Source organism: Passer domesticus, chromosome 7 (assembly GCF_036417665.1).
Source record: "Passer domesticus isolate bPasDom1 chromosome 7, bPasDom1.hap1, whole genome shotgun sequence".
NCBI classification, from domain to species: domain Eukaryota; kingdom Metazoa; phylum Chordata; class Aves; order Passeriformes; family Passeridae; genus Passer; species Passer domesticus.
In genome coordinates, this window is record NC_087480.1 from 42,680,966 (window position 1) to 42,696,056 (window position 15,091).

At 36.6% G+C, this 15,091-nt stretch overlaps 2 long non-coding RNA genes across 2 annotated transcripts in view; one reads left to right on the top strand and one right to left on the bottom strand.

The window, feature by feature from the left end:
• Nucleotides 1-15,091, top strand: part of LOC135304995 (uncharacterized) — a 657,910-nt gene that overhangs the window by 308,295 nt on the left and 334,524 nt on the right. The window lies entirely within an intron of this gene.
• Nucleotides 6,006-9,220, bottom strand: LOC135304135 (uncharacterized). Its single transcript, XR_010365578.1, has 3 exons — nucleotides 8,221-9,220; nucleotides 8,048-8,119; nucleotides 6,006-6,291 (listed from the first exon to the last, which is right to left on the bottom strand). It is a non-coding gene; the product is annotated as an uncharacterized LOC135304135 (long non-coding RNA).

Here is a 15,091-nt window from a genome sequence, read left to right on the forward strand (position 1 = left end):
CTTAATACCAGATCCATTGTCATAAAAAAGGTAAATAAACATGGAATATCTGTTGGAATTTCTTGGTTTCTAAACATGGAATTTCTTGGTTTGTAAACCCAAGCAATTGAACTTGGCATAAGGACTCTTTAGCATGTTCATTAATATAGTAAGGTACTTTCTTGCTTTTAATTATTTTAAGTTTCTGCTGTTTCTAATGGGATCCTTCTCTTTAGAGGATCCTTTCTTAAAAGGACAATCAAACAGTGAGTGAATTCTTGGCCCACTGGAGTAAAAAAAAAGCCCTGTTTGCTTCAAAACATCTCTGCCCTGTTCCTTGAGCTGAAAGCCAGCCCTCAGAAGTGTCATTCCATACTGCACATTTCTTATCTTCTTGTCCCTGTCCCTAGTTTGGCTTGAGAAGTGAAGAATCAACCCTACTGAAACAGGGATGGGGGGAGATGGGGAAATAACCAGGCACTGGACCAGAAATTCTTTATATTGGTGGTTTTTGTTGATACTGAGAATTAAAAGACTTATGCTGGGAAAAGGCATCTGAAGTTCTTTGCTTGTTTTTCTAGTAACTCTGATTTCTGAGGGACAAACTTCTGCTGACATGAAACATTCCATACCCTTTTAGCAGTCTGTGGTATTACGAACATTTTGGAATCAAACAAAATCTCCCAAACTGCTCTGTCTGAAAGGATCTTTTAGCATCTCTTGAACTGTAACCTCTTTAGTTATGTAGGGGAAAAAAAAAAAGAAAGAGATCTGCTAAAATTGTGACCTCTCACTGCTGGAGTGATTTGAAAGCCTTGGGCTCACAGTCAGTTCCCACATGTTCTGTCTTTACTGCTACTGGTGAACCACATTACAGTGTGGGACTGCTGTGCAGGCACACACAGCACAGCTTCTGCTTCAATGGACTTGCAGTAAACTATTTTGTTTATTGATAAGTGCACAGATGATATTACTTGCTCCAGGGTATTCATCTGGTCAGTGAAGAAGCTGTGTAACTGTTCTGCCCAACTGTTGATCATTTTGTTCCCTCACAAAATGGAATGTGATAAAAATAAAGCCTTTATTTGATCTTTCCAGGGAAAAGATCCCCTTAATTACAAGTTCCCAGATTGGTGATGAAGACAACTTGGTCATTCCCAAAACCTTCATCCACCATATACCTTTAACTCATTCTCTCCTCACCAGACACTTACAGGCTGTAAGTTGTGAGTAATAATAAGCTTTATGCTTATTTGTTAATGTTCCTTGTTTTGTCTTATTACTGTTTCTGAGACCTCTTTCTTCTAGTTCCAAAGAAACTGTTTGCCATCTTGTTTGCATAATTCTGTTTTAATCTTTCCCCTTGGTTAATACGCTCTTTCTTGATAAAGCTCTGCATTGCCTAAAGGATTTCTGTCCACAAAGGTGAAACAAGTCTGTGAGTTAATAAGGATTTTCACTCAGCCACCCCCTCCCTCATAGCCTGGATTTTTACCCCAATCTAAACAGGGTGAACCACCAATTTTACTCCCTACAATTTCAAGGAAGAAGAAAAACATCTTTTTTCTCTTTTTTTTTTCTTTTTTTTTTTTTTTGCATTAGACTAATTTACTTTGGAAGAGTAGGTTGATTTTTGTTTCTTGAAGGGCATCATGAGCTTTACAGGATATTGAGAAATCCCAACTCCAGCCATGTGAAGAATAAACCTATTGGTGCCTCAGGCAATGCAAGTAAAGGACTTGCCAAAATCAAATGTTTATTCTTTTGGGAATTTTTCCTAAGCACCATAATTTCACAAGATGATTCAGTTGCCCCATGGCTTATTTATAAAATGTTAAAGTGTTAAATACAGTTAGTATAAGCATCCTAATCTCTCTAGAGACTCTTTGCTTATAGTATTGCTTGGAGCTTGTGTAAAATAGTCTGGAACATCTTTTCTGGTTGTTTATTTTATTTTTTTTTAAATTTTCTGAGCCTGAATGAAAAAGGAAATTTCAAAGATAAAGTATGTTCTTCTTTCAGGCTACTTTCATTTCTACTTTCAGGTCACTACATTCTGCTGGTGAAGGGGAGGTGAACAGATTCTGTCCTGGAGCAATGATGCAGTTTAGGTAGTTCTGGTTGTATGCAATGTTTATTTTTTAAAAAATCATTGTATGATGAGAACATTGTAATGTGGCCTATTGTGTTGGACTATTTCCTGTTATCAGATGGAAAAGGAAACTGTCAGTTTGTTTTTAAGTGGTTGGTGATTCTGGGAGAATGTAAAACTAGAGTTCTCTGCCCCAGTAGTGTTTATGTCTGCTTATAAAGACTCAGAAAAGAAAGTGAAGTGTTTGGTTGTTTAAGACTTAAATATTTTGGCATCTTTTTCTGAATGAAAGTGGGCTTTGCCATGTCAGCAAATGTAACATAAAGTAATGATGAATTTGGATTTTAGGTTTACTTATGTGGGCTTTGACTAATGTTAAAATACCTGGACTGTGTTTGATGCTTATTGGTCTTTCAAATAATTTCATTTTTCCATGATGCTCTCACCACTAATGGCTAACAGAAAGGGGCTGTCTTTCTAATTGAGACTTTTTAGGCTGCTGGTAATAATTCACACATTGACTCTTACATGCCTAATTGTGTGAAAAGTGTGATTGTATTTGATAGACACTAAAAAGAATCTCAGCCTCTCATCATGGGGAGGACTCCCAACTTATGGATTCAGTGTAAATTGGTTTGTTTATTTTTGCCTGTTAGGATAGTTAGAATATGTGCATGGGACACTGGAATTTGCTGTTAATATTTCCAAGTAAACAATGTGCATAAAAAAATGTCACCTTCATGAAATCCCACAGATCTTTTGAACCTATCAAAAACAGATTCAAGTCTCTTCAGGCACCGTGTGGCAGGAAGGCCCAGTTAAACAGAGATTGATGTAAAAGTGATTTGACAACATTAGAAATTTCTCAGTAGTCAGTGAGTTTTGGGCCCACCTTTTTCTGATATTGCTGTGTTCAACAAAAAAAGCAGTCAAACCTTGAACAATCTTAAAAGTTCAAGGAAATATTTCTCACTGGTTTTACTGAATGAAAAGTGAGTGTGACTGCCAAGATCATGTGTGAACAGAAAACACAAATACAACAGACCTAAAGGAAATCTTTATTGAGTAATTGTCACAAATAACTGTTTATGGATGGTAGCAATGTGTGCTGAAAGGGATTTCTGTTTCTCATCTTCATGGAAGAAATTTTTAAGTAAGGGTTTTTATGAAAAGTGGGACAAGAGGCAGTGAATTGTGATGGATGTAGGAAACCAAGAAGAAAGAAGAAATTGGGAAAATGGGACTGGGGAAGTGAAAAAGAGCAGAGATAAGTTTGTTCTTTAGCTGCTTCTCAATATAGTTTTTGGTACTGATCCTTTCAGCCTCAGAACATTTATTAAAAGGAAGGAAGTGCACTAAGACCTCAGCTGGTCACACTGCACTGATGGGGAGACAGCACGTGGTTAGTGCCCATGCAGGACACAACTGCAACACATTGTTGAAGTATAGTTTGATCTTTTGTGTTACCACATTCCCAGAAAATGGTGACTTCATTCTGCTGTCACTGATTTTAATAACAATAATTATCCATATAATTTGTGACTGATACTATGAACACAGTTAATCACATCTAAAATTCCTTTCATTGGTTTAGCTTGGGATTCTGCTGCTGTGATTTATATTTTTTGGCTTTTATTCTCCCATCCACAACAAAAATACGTGTTTGAAACAAAGATTTATATAAAATGGCTTTGCCTATGACAACAACCAGGTTGTAAATGAGATGTGACAAGGCAGAGGGTGGATATTCTGGTTTGATAACCTCAGTTAATCAATCGATCAATCACTCTATGTCCCTAGGGAAAATGATGCATTGCATGGATGCAGATGATGTGTTGCATTGCCCTTGGGGAAGTTTAGGTTCTTCTATGTGATAATCATCTGCTCAGAAGTGACAGTGAATTTAAAATACCACCTTTACAATCTCTCTAGATCGGTGGATCATCGGGTTGGATGATATAATCAGGAGTCAGTGCAGGTGATCTATAACTCTGTTCTACTCAAAGAGGGTAAGAAAAATTTTGTTGAATTTTTCCAAGCATTGGCTGTAATAGAGCAAGATAGAAATTAGTCCTTTAAAGATTTCCTTTATGATTACATACAAATAGTGAATACAGATAGAGAAATAAGACAGATAATTAATGGTAAATCTGTCCAGATGTATCTTTTGCAGGAATCCTGTTACAGTCTGAATTATAGGTATGGTTACATTTTGTTCCCAGTGTTAAACATGGCCATGGCCTTAAAACTAATTAATTTTTCTTTGAACTTGAGAAGTGATTTCTTGCCATGAAATCTTGAGACCCTTCAGGATGAACTGAAACGTAAGAGTTTTTTCCATGACAGTGAGAGTTTGACCCTTTGCCACTAACTCTAAACCCCCAGATGTTTTAACATAACACAGATGCTCTTTTGTTTGCATGAGCCTTGTAGAAAACAGTGTGATTAAACCATTCTGTCTGTATGTATTACCTGCACCCTATTTTCTTCAAGTTTGTTTTTTTTTCTACAGCTTTTTCACAAATAACAGGATTTTTGCCCCTTATTACAGCTTATCTGTCCCTGCAGTTTTCCCCCCTCACCATGAGTAATAATCCTCTATTTGCAGCTCTGTCAGCATCCTCACAGTAACCAGCTGTGATCTCACAGGATCGTGATTTCTATTAAAGAATATATAAACTTTTAAACCCAGCATATTTTCATGACCCAATGTACATTTTTAATGAGAAACTTGTTTTTTTGTTCATCTAGATAACAAAAATAAAATCAGTGGCTTTGAATGTCGTGGTACACTTCCCATTGTGTGAGCAATGTAGTGTTGACAAGACTGTATTCTCACTTCCTCCAATGAGGAATAACTATTCCTCTGCTATAATTAGGCTCTGATTTTAATAGGCATATAGGGTGCATAACAAAGATGCAGAATAAGAAATTGGATTGCTTCAAAGAAGAGAAGATAACGTAGAGTAAGGGAAAACTAATTATGAACCATTCCAATTTTGCAGTAGTTTGTTTTCAGTAACTTCAGTGAGTGTTGTCAACAAAATGTGCCATTGTCTGCCCTAGAGTTAGGAGCACAGTTCTGTTTTTCTTTTAAGAACTTATTTTCTGATATATTTTCAGAAAGATTATAGTGTGATTTGAAACCTTAACCCATTCTAAATGAGTGAATTGGAAAACAAAGAACAGTAACAATTGAGGAGTAAATAAAAGTAAAAAAAAACAGGCCCAGAAAGTGATCTGCTTCCTGAGTCACACTCCATGGGAGATGGCCTGGCAGATTTTGGTGCCAAATACTGTTTCTCTAGAATAAGTACAATTGCTTCAATCGATGAGCAATCAAGCTATCTTTGGCTGTGTTTTTCTTTATAGTAATTTTTGGATTACTCTAGGGTAACTATTGGATTTCATGGAGGACTACAAGAACACAGTATGTATGATATGCCAGTTAAAAACATATGGACTAGGTCAGGTAATCACAATAATACTACTTCAGTAATTTGAAGTATAAACAATATTTTTGAAATACATACCAAGTATGATATTTGTGTTGGACATTGAGCACAGGTTATTTTGGCCTGCATCAAGGATGTGGTTTTGCCCAGGAGATCAGAGAATAAACTAGAATAAATGGCAAACTGATTTCATTAGTGACGGAGACATTCCAGGGAAATACTGGTAAGCATTATTCTTGTTCTGTAGAAAATCTGCCAGTGAAGATGTGCGGGGTGGGTTCATCATTTCCATGCATGGAACACACCAGCTTGTGGCATATTAGAAAGACTTAACTGCTATCTCAAGAACAAAAACTCACTATTTGGGAGCAGCAATCAATTTCTCTGACTCACAAAACACCTCACCTGTGTTACCGCGGGATTTGCAGATATGAGAAAAGTACCTGGACAGAGGGGATAATTTACAGAAAACAAGTTGGTTATTTTAGCCCTTGTTTTTCTTTACTTTATGAGTTGAATATGTCAGTTCAAATGTATGAAATTCTCACTCTGGAATTTAATTTCTAGACATTCAGGGATAATTTGTAGCTGTGGTCCATATCCTCTTAGGTGCAGTTGCTTGGATACGCTGTGGGATCCTGTTTCTACTCCTCCTTGAGTATGCAAATGCTATGGGCTATGCAAGTATTTTTGGTCATGAGTATTTTTGGTCTTTTGTTAACAGAATTCTGAAATTCTCCTTCTGTAGGCATTCCTGAAGAAAACCTTAATTGTATGAATGTTGTCAGAAAGTGTCAACAAAGCTGTTTAAAGACAACAATTGAATTGCAATGGGTATTGACACTGTTTTGTGAGTGAAATGATTCATTGTATTTCAGAGTGAACAGCTACCAGATTTTTTGACTGGCAGATTTTTCAGGGCATAGGGTTTCCCTCCTTTAAAAGTGCAGGGTTTTTCTTTTTTCTGAAATAAAGCTTAAAAATGTGCAATTCCTTCTACCTTGAAGGATTTAAGTTAAAGCGCATTAGAAAACCTCATTTTTTTCCTCTACTTCAAAAAACTTGCCTTCCACTAAGAAATATCCTGAAGTCCATAATGAGAATTTAGGAGCCTTGTCTGTCCAAAGCCTAGCACTAAACTTTATTCCTTTTTTTGTAGGTAGGAAATTACTTTTTCACAAACAGTTTGTTCAGAAGAATCAAAACATGAAGTAGCTTTAGTAAGATATTTGCACGTTTGGAGACAATTAGGTCTCTGAATCTGACAGACTTTTTTGTGGTCCTGAGTATATTTCAGTAGCATATTAATTTCTTTGTCATAAGTCTCTCTTATGCTGGCTGAATGCTAAATACTTGCTTTAGTTGCAAAGGCAATAAAAGCTTCATGTTTATACAGGATTTTTTCCTAGATGAGTTAGTGCAGTTTCCTTGCTTTTATTTTTACAACCCAAAATAATTATTTTTGATATATTGATCTAAAAACCTCCTTCAACATAAAATCTCAGAAGAGAATTTCCATTGCCTCAATCCTTTGCCTGGCTTATGGCACGTGCCTGTTTTGTAGTATTCTTTCATGCTCCATAGATATGTGTTTTATTTCATGCAGTATCACTGTAACCAGTCCATTTCTTTGTTACAAAACCATTGTCTGTGCCCAACCAGAATGTGCTGTATACGTAAGAAAATCCAGGATTTACTTATTATGAGAATGGGGTCACCTACTGGTCATAACAAAATTTTCATTATTTTAAGCTATCTGTCATTTACATTAACTAGGATATGCCTAAGAACCTTTCTTAATGACTTTGTGTTGTTTCAATTAAGTTGTTCTTAGATCAAATCAAATAATGGTAGGATTTGTTGATCTGTAAGAATGCCTTCCCCATATGGATTGGTAAGGGATTATCCCACCGGGGGTTTAGAATCCAGGAAATTAAAAAAAATATATCTGAATGACTAAATGTTTTCAAAAGGAGGAAACATCTATGATAATGAAACTGAGTCTATTTTAAAATGCAAGGGATCCTCTTGAAAGCCAGTACTAAACACACTCAAAGAAAACATTGTGCACTAAACACTGTGCATTATGATTATAAAACTAGGTTTCATTTAATCCATCAATATTTTGGTATGTTTAATATTTAAAGAGTGTTTTCAAACCATTATTCAGAAAACCCTAGGACAAAAATGATTTTACAAATAACAAAGCATACAAGAATGGAAGTTAATTTGACCTTTATCACTGTATTGTCATTAGGAAAAGAAATTCAATTGCAGCAGTAGTCTACATATATATGTAATCTGTATCTTTTCAAAAGAGGAGAATACATCAGAGCATTTTCCATAATTTTGAGACTTTTACAAATCGGTTGCATAATAAAGTATGAAACTGTAATAAATGCAGTTATGCATCCCAAATATATGCCAAATGTTTTGTCTTATTCAATAGAAGGAAAAGCAGATGGTTGAAGGAAATTTGTTTTCCCTCTAATCAGTAGAACCAATTTTAAAAAGTACTTACAGAAGCTGACAGTGAGTCATCACCTTTGTTTCATCATAATATAGGGAACATTCCCATATCATCCTGAGTGACCTGAATATATGTTTTTGTATTTAAGATTTAGTTCATAAATGAAAAATTATTAGAGGAAAAGTATATGGTTTTTTAAAGTATTAGATGATTTGAAGCAGCACCTTTCTGTCAGAGCTTGCCTGGGATTCCATTTCCCATGGATTGTCTCTTATGATTGTTACACTGGGTGCCACACATTCCAAAAGGCATTCAGGGACCAATGACTGGGGTAAAGAAACCCAGACTGAACTTGCACTTCTTTTACCCCTTCTGTGTTCTGCCCTGCATTATTTCAACACTGTGTATCTCACAGTGCTAACAGCTGCCGTGTGCTTTATATCGATACTAAACCCTACAAATAGTGTTTATGATCTATAAGAATTCTAGTAGCAGGCTGATGATGGCTTCTTTTGGAAAGAGGTCTTAACTGTGCAGACTTGTGACTTGGGTAGCCCACAGTCAAATTAATATAAGAGTTTGGCAAATCCTTTATTTGTGCATTGAAACGATGGCATGATCTTAAGAGAGTAACATAAATTCCCACCCCTCAAAGGTATGTTGCTTTATTCATTATGAGGATATATAGTGAAAAATATCAGGGTGGTATTGCATGTAGGTAGTTTTCTTTATCTATTGGAGAATCTTGTAGTGAAAAGGCAAGCCACTGCAGTTAGAAGTCACCTTGGAAATCCTCTGCTTTGTCATGTGAAGCCATGTGATAAATTTAACCTACTAATAGAAATCTGCTTAAAGTAAATCTGCTCAATTATTAATATAATTATATAGCTAAGTTCCTGTGAATTAGATGACTTGTCATCTCTCAGTAACTTTTTTTTGTCCCCCTACTTTCTTCAAGAGAGGGGTCAGACCTTAAACTTCTCCTTATGGAATCCAAAGGCTGTTTTTGCAGAATTGCCACATAGTGTATTATGTGATATCAATCACATCTTTCAAGGTGCCATGGAATGCCAAATACTCTGAAAAAAAGGAACTACTTTAAAGCAGATTCCTCAAGTGTGTATAAACCCTTTGTGGGGACACTGAGTTATGAGGACAACCAAAACACCAGCAAATGGAGCAAAGCTAGCTTTGGGCATCAGGATTAATAGTCCAAAGTGAATTCACATGTGTCATAGACAAACTGTTACTGGCTTGTTCAAATGCTGTGAATGCTTCTATGACACATTGGTGTCACCCTGTCATAACAGGGAACAGGTACTCTCTGTACTTTAATTCTCCATGTTATGTTCCCTTAACTCCACGAGAGTTAAGGGAACATAATTTACCATCAGGATGTAAAGTTAATTGGTGGCTGTTGATCATTCACATGGTACAGCAGAAAACTTCACAGAAAAAAAAACCCAAAAACTTATGAAGAATTAAAAATGAGGTAAAATGGCATGTTTTTGAGGTGACATTAAAGACCTGAAACATCACATTGAATAATGGATATAGAATGAAATAAAATACTCTTTTGTTCACTGAGCTTCATCCATCTTATTCACCAAATAGTTTGGAGTCCAAGGGAAATCCTAATATATGAATTGATGATTGCAGGAGTGCAGTGAAATCTGCTCTTGCAATCGAGTAGAAAGTTGTCTGAATTCTGCTGTTCAGTTTTCCCTTCAGCTGAAACCCAGTAATCCTTCACAATGCTTCTAGTCCAAGATAGACCATGAATTTCCTACAATCCCTTTAGTGACAATTAAAACTAAGGACTTCTTCCTCTTATGAACAGCCTCTGTGTTTCAGGGGATGTGATAGCAACCCCTCAGACAGCTCAGACCCAGGAGCAGAAACAAATCTGTCTGTGCCCAGTGTTGTCAGCTTTGTATGCTCTGAGCTCTGGTCCTCTCAGGAGTAAGAAAAGCTTGTTAGAACTGTCAATACCAGGCAAAACAATGGCTGATTTTATGAATTATTTTCCTTCAGCTCACCACTAAAAATTATTGCAATGAATTTAATTTTTATATTTGCAAATGCTGTAACATGAAACATACTGCTGCTGACAATCTGAATTGCTCATGCTGTCAACTGTTTGGAAGAGCTCTCAGCCTAGAGTTTGACATGTTCTTCCTCAGAAGAGAGCAAGGGGAGTTGTTTTGCCCAAGCATAACCTGTTTACGCAGCAAATAATTTGTAGGGGTGTTTCTTTCATTGACATTCTTGCTACCTTGAACAGGTTTAACTTTAGTGAGTTCCCCCTTTGTAGCTGTACTTTGCAGTTTCTTTTCTAGACCCTGAAAACTATTTTGTCCACTTTGTAACTGTAAGGCTGTGGTATCTCCCAGGCCTCTTAATGTTCATGATGGTGCACATTTGCTTTTCATTAACAGCAACACAGGGGGAAATAATAAAAATTAAGCCCGCATACAATTTGTTTTGTATGGGGCTTTTCCCTTCTGCCCAGCCCTACTCTCTCTATTGAAGGCAGTCTCTCCTGCCTTGCCCTGGGCTACTGGGAGAAAAGACAAATGTTTCAGTGTGGAATGATAGGGAAGAAGTCAGAATTTTTACACTGAGATCTGTGGCAAGGAGCCTTTGTAGTGCCCAAAGACCTGAAGGTAAGAGAGTGTTCCTTGGCTGTCTGGGTCTCTTTGGGCCTTATTACACAGCTCAAGCCCTGGGCTTTTTGCTTTGGCAGTGGCACTTTGCTGTGGAGAGCTGCAGCTGGAGCTGTAGAGGGGCATGGGAGTCCTGAACCAGAGCCAGATAAATGCAAAGGAGTTAGTTACACAGTGTGAGACACAAAAGGCTTAATGAGCATGAATATCCAGCAGAAACTTAAGAGAAACTGAGCCAATTGTCTGTACACTGTTAAAGAAAACAAAGAGTAAATGGATTTAAACATATTCAGGTTCTAAGTTCAGATGCCTACTTTTACAAATAATAACATGAATACTGTGGATTCATGCAAGGTTCACTTAGTATTTTCTTTGCAAAAAAGAGGGGGGAAAGTGATATTAAAACACTTTGTACATTACAAAAGACTTTTTTTCTGCTTTCTTTCTCTGTTTGGAGCTGAGTATTTATAGAGTTAAAACCTTGCATTTTAGAATCACTATTTATTTTTAATGTTAGTAAATAAAAAGTGCAGGAAGCAAGAATGGAAGATTTGTTTGCAGAAGGTGGATATTGTTTTAAATATTTGTCAAAATGAAAATGAGCTGAAAAGAAATCCTGTTTGTCCCTTTTTACTTTGAATTATCTGTTCTGTAGCGTATCGATGAGTAATAATATGGTTAATCAAAATAATCTGGTCTGGAAAGTAAGACAGTTTATAAGTGTGTGATATGTATCTATGACTCAGTAATCTGCCATAGTTTGGTAATCATGCATTTGTTGCAAAATACTCAAGAGCTTACATAAGAGGCTAATACTGATCTCTGATATTTGGAGCCTGGATCCGTGTGTTTATATAACACTTCTTAATGACTTAGGTTTTCCTGGCAAGTGCTGCTTTGATTGCAGCCTCTGTAAGATCTCTTTGCAAAATCAGTAAAAGCTGCAAACTGTGAATGAAATGTTTATACTGGAAGGTTTAAGAGCCACATGTTGACTAGTAAATTTTTAAAGTCTGCTTCCATCAATGGGAATGTGGCAGGGTCTTGGCAGCCCCCGTGCCTTTGTAAGCTGCAGTATATTGCTAACAAAGCCCCATCAGGGCTTTTGTGTCAAGACTGCTAATTACTTGTATCCTGCTTCTGTCAGTGCTTGTAATGCCTGCTCAGAGGCAAGTGGATTCGTTGACCCGAAGCACATATAACTTCTTCTCAAATTTCATTGATATTCTGTCTGAAGAACCAAGAAAGAGGAGAAAATGCATTTTATTTTCTCACTAGGTCACTGGAGATGATGACCATTTGAAGCAGCACAATGCTGGCAAATGATTGCCAGGGCAGACGGTTTCACTGACAGCAGGTGCTCTAGTAATACCCAACACAAGCAGTGGTTAACACACTGAGGGAGACCTAGCTGCATGTGAGTGAGTGGCATTATCTTCTGGCATTGTGGGACCAAATAGATTTTTTCTGGGTGATCCTACACTTTGTTTATCATATAATGATGAAAACCTGTGTTTCTGCATCTTGCTGCCACAGGTTTTGACATAGTACTGTGTAATTTTATCCCTTTGTCAAGGGAGGTGGCACAGACAAAAGGCTGGCTTTCTGAGGCCGTGTGCTGGTGTGTGAGGATGTGTGTGGGATGCCTCTGGAATCAGTGGGGAAGGAGAGCAGTGTTACTGCTGGGCTGCCAAGGCGAGGGGGCAGCTCTGCAATTGCAGAAGGACTGAGAAAACTGGGGTCTCTGCAATGTGGAAAACTCACTGCTCAGGCCATGTGTAGTTTATGGGTAGATATTTCCACATTGTAGACAAGAGACAGTGTCCTTATGCCATCAAACAATGGGGTTATTTGGATTTGTATAAGTATCTGGCCACAAGTAGGCCAAAATCGGCAGGTAACATATACTGCATCAGAAAATGCAGGTGTGTGTAAGATTTAATGGCCACTGAATGAACCCGCAGTTCTCTCAGTTTGTAAATATAACAAAAATTCATGCCTTTGGCTGTAAATGGGTTTGATGCTTATTTAATATCCTGTGTAAATCAGCTGCTGGTCTTTTTCTTCTGTGATATGGATATCTATAAAACTAGGTCATACCAACCCCTACTAGCTGTTTCACTAGCTGACAGTCTTGCAGGAGAGAACAAGGTTAGGATGAAGACAGAAAATGAATTTCTGTTTTATCCCTGCAGGAAGGTTGCCCTGCCAGGTGTGGGTTTAGCTGCGTGGCTGGTCAGTGACAGGAGTTTGTGATTTCCAAAGCTCATTGTACTGAGCTTGTTCTGGGAACAAAAGTGTTTGGTTTCTGCTGATGTCAATCTGACTCTCTTTCAGACGCACTAAATTCAATTAAAAAAAAAAAAAGTTTTGTGGCGTGCTTTACCTTAATCTTTACTGTTGTGGTGATTTTTTCTCCTTGTATTTTTTTTTAATAACTTGATTATTCATTTTTTTCCTTTGATTGAATTTGACTTGGTCACCTCTATGTCACATCAAAAAGTGTGTCAGACCTGAGGACAGCTTGACTTCACCAAATTCATCCTTTTAACTTCCAGCTCTAGATTTTAATGAGCATCTGATTCTATTCAAGTGGCAGTAGGTTATTATGTGTGCTGTGATACGGATTTAATTGTGTGCCTCTGTTACTATGCTGAGATTCCTGGAATCTCTGTAACCACTTTGATGTCGTGTATGTTTAAAAATTGTGTGAGTTATATTTTTCCCTCAGAGGTAACAAAAATGTTTTGTAATTCAGGCTGAAATTATAGAAGGGAAAAGGAACACGGGAGGCAGTGAAATTTGTAGCCTCTCTGATCCATTGGTGGTAAGAATGTCAGCTGCAGTATTACAGAGACCTGCTTGTGCTAACGTGTCAAAGGATTTGTCGTCATTGGCATCTTTGAGTTTTATTAGGTGTTTGTAACCTCTCCCCCTTGATTTATTTTATCTGGTATCATCTCTTTTGACAACCAACATTATTGCAGCATTTTAACTGCTGGAAGTGCCATGATTTGCATAGCTAAAAACCACATATATTTGCTAAAGAGAAATTGCTCTTAAAGCTTCTTTATTAACAAGAATTTGAGAGAAAGAGTTCCTGTTACTGCTGAAATCACTTTTACTGCTGCTCTAGTACAACAAAGTCTTAGTTTGATTTCCATTTATATTATTTTCTTTTTACATATCTGTGATGTGTGTTTTGTTGAGGTTTTTTCCTCACAAAATTATTAAAAGCTTCAAATTAATGTTTGCATTATGAAGAAATAATTTATGAGATAAAAGTGGTCATAGGCATAGTACAGATAAAGCAACAGTATATTTGGGAGTTTTCTGATAGCCCAGTTAAAGTTATTTTCTATTGTTCTTGGGAAATAATAGAAGGAAGATGCTATGTAGCACAAATTAAATTATCTTTCAATATAGAAAAAAACCCCTCAAATTTCTATTTTTGTTTTAGTAAAATTTTGACACTTTGTTTAAGAAGGGGCAATAACATTTTGGAAAATCAATATATTATTACATTTCTCACAAAAAACAATCTGTAAAATGCAGTGGCATTCATTTGAAACAGGAATACCATTGACTAAAGAACGGTGGAAAAAGATTTGATTATTTTTATGGAGAGATTTAATTCCTTCAATGAAGTAATGAAATCACTTTTCTATTTGAAGTATCTTTGTCACTTTTTATGTAGCCGGCATATTATGTTAACTATTTCTTTGATATATTTTTGCAGCTAAGTGGTTTTAATCCCTTTTTATCTCACAGTATTAATTTTGTTTTATACAGTGATTTGAACAGAGCACTCTTTCAGAAATATCTGCTTCCCCTTGTTTAATATTTATATCTGAGAATCATAATTTGTTTTTTCTTTTCCCGAGGATGGTGCACAATTTCATTTGACATTTATCTTGATTCAAGGACAGTGTTAATTCATTTCTGCTTGGCCTTGTAATGTCTGTTATTCAGTGGAAAGGATTGTCTGCACCTCTGTGCAAATCTCACTTGTTGACTTGCAATATAATGCTCTTTTAAATTGAAGGATTTTCAATTTTTCTTTATACGACACTGTGTTGTTGGTAATTTTACTTCAGATTCTGGGTTCTGCACTGCTGGTTTATTAGCAGGCAAGTTCAAAAGTTCTCTTTGTTTACAAAACATTTGTGAGGTATGTTTTCTCATCAGTTTCTGATTATCAAAAATTCTGAAATTTTCTATTTCAGCTCAGTCTAGGTTTTAGTAGAAGTGTAGACGTAGTTTTTGTCAGGAAAAAGTATTTTTGTATGTTTATTTCTGTCTGTGCTTATGATGATTCTTCAGCCTTTCAAGTCCTTTGCTGGAAGGCCATGGCATTGATGATTTCTCTTTCAAATGTAGGTACACAATTGAAGTTAGTTTTCCATGATCACTAGCACAGTCTATTTGC